This window comes from Fukomys damarensis, unplaced genomic scaffold (genome assembly GCF_012274545.1).
Source record: "Fukomys damarensis isolate Sample0158 unplaced genomic scaffold, DMR_v1.0_HiC HiC_scaffold_15, whole genome shotgun sequence".
NCBI lineage: Eukaryota > Metazoa > Chordata > Mammalia > Rodentia > Bathyergidae > Fukomys > Fukomys damarensis.
In genome coordinates, this window is record NW_022900927.1 from 4,651,124 (window position 1) to 4,653,559 (window position 2,436).

The window sequence follows — 2,436 nt, forward strand, 5'->3', positions numbered from 1 at the left end:
TTTTTTTGGTACTGGGTATCAAATTTGGGGCCCTTGTGTTTGCAAGGCAGGTGGCAGAACCACTGAGCCAAATCCGCGCCACCCCCCCTTTTTTTTGAGACAGGGTCTCACAATGTAATTCAAGCTAGCCTTTAACTCACTATGTAGCCTAGGCTAGCCTCAAATTCATGGTGATCCTCCTGCCTCAGCCTCACAAGTGCTGGAATTACAGGCATGCGCCACCATGCCCGGCTCTCTGAGGTCATTTCTGTTTATTGCTATCCTTGTCTACCTTTGCAGCCCTTTCTGCTCCTTCCTTCTCAAATCAAACCCACTGACCTTGTTCTACCTGGTGGGAATGAGAACAAACAGCTAACAGAAATGAACCTCATTAAAATCCACAATATCACCTAAAATGTTGAGAATATTTAGAGTTCTAATTCAGATGCAAAAAGAGCTCTTGGCTTCCCAACTCTGATTTGTATACCCATAACAATTGAAGGGCTGGAGTGAAGAGAATTGAGCTTTCTTTTTTCTGACCCCAGTATTATGGGTTATTATCATTAAAGATGGCTGGAAGAGAAAAAAAGAAAGATATAGCTCTTACTCTTTTTTAAATATCAACTAAACCTCCTTTTAACTTTCCAGAGAGTAGTGATAACAAGAACAAGAACATTAGAAAAATGCACTATGCACTATTTTTTTTTGTTTTGTTGGAGGGGGCTTGCTATGTAGTTCAGGCTGGCCTTGAACTCACTGTATTGCCCAGGCTGGCCTTGAACTCATGGCGATCCTCTTACCTCAGCCTCTTCAGTGCTGGAATTATAGGTGTGTGCTGCCATGCTGGGCAACAATGCTCTATTCTTTTCAAAAGAAATTTCCATTTGTTATTTTACTTTATACACATAATAACTCAGCAGAGAAGGTAATGCAGACATCATGAGGCTCATTTTACAGATGAAAAACATGAAACACAGATTGTTAGTCTCTCTTAAGAGCTTTCACAGATGCTTCATTCTTATGAGTACTGTAATTATTCTTCCCCATCATGATAGAGCTCCAGTCTGATCTTATATCCATTACTTCAGTATTGCTAAGAACTCTAATTCTCATTGTCTCTTTGTTTCCATCTGTGTCTCTGTCTCTGTCTCTCTCTCTCTCTGTCTCTCTCTCTGTCTCTCTGTCTCTCTCTCTCTCTCTCTCTCTCTCTCTCTCTGGTGCTCTGGTGTTGCTGTAGATGGAACCCAGGGCTTCCCATGTTATTTTAGACAAGCACTCTACCACTGAGCTACATCCCTATTCATACCTTTTTAATTTAATTTTTGCAATTTTGAGGTTGTCTTGCCTTTGCCCAGCAACTAGCAAAGAACTGAGGAATCCTACCAAGAGCCATGTGAGTGAGGAATCTTAAAATCAGTCAAGATATCTGAGCCCCAGCCTACACCACTGATATATAAATATAGATATAGGTATAGATCCTGATATATTATTTGTTTTGTTTTGTTTTTTGAGACATGGTCTTGCTTTGTGGTTCAGGCTGGTCTTAAACTCACAGCAATCCTCCTGCCCCAGCCTCCCTAATGCTGAGATTACAGGTGTGCACCACCACACTCGCTGGGAATACTTACCTTTTATAACCTTATGAAAGACCCTGAGCCAGAAGCAATCAGCAGAGCCTCTGCCAGATTTGTGACCCTCAGAAACTGTGTAAGAGAATTGTTTTTGTTTTTGTTTTGTACCAGAGATCAACTCTGGTCCTTGCACTTGCGAGGCAAGGCGGCAGAACCACTGAACTCAATCCCTGGCTCCTCCATTAATTTTTTTTTCACTTTTCTTTTTTGGTACCAGGAATCGAACCCAGGGTCTCGCGCTTGGGCCTCGTGCTTACTGGGCAGGCGCTGTGCCACTGAGCTACATCCCCTGCCCTCCTCCATTAATGTTTTAAAGCAATCATTCAGGGTTGCAATGTGACTCAGTGGTTTCACTACCTGCCTCACAAGTGCAAGGTCCCAAGCTCGATCCTTGGTACCAGATGGAGCTGAATGAATAGACACTGAATCAAGGGGATAGTCAGGAAGGAAAAGCAACTTGAGTTGGGTCTGAAAGACCCTTTTTCAGGACGCCAGTGCTTCTAGCTGCTAAATCAAAAACTGCAATGGCCTTTTCCTAATCTTTTTCTTCCTTGAAACTACTGCTTTTCTTTTCTCTTCCCTGGCACAGCACTGCCTAGCTCTCCTTCAGCCTTTTGGAATGTTCTTCCTGATTGCCTGAAGTCTATCAGCAGTGATAGTCTTCCTTTTCCCAGAGTTAAACTTGAGTTGTTCTTAAATCTCTCTCTTTTTTTTTATTCAATAAGCATTTGTCAGGGCTGGGGATTTAGCTCAGTGGTTCCACCACCTGCTTTGCAAGTGCAAGGTCCCAAGTTTGATCCTCAGTACCAAAAAAAAAAAAAAAAAA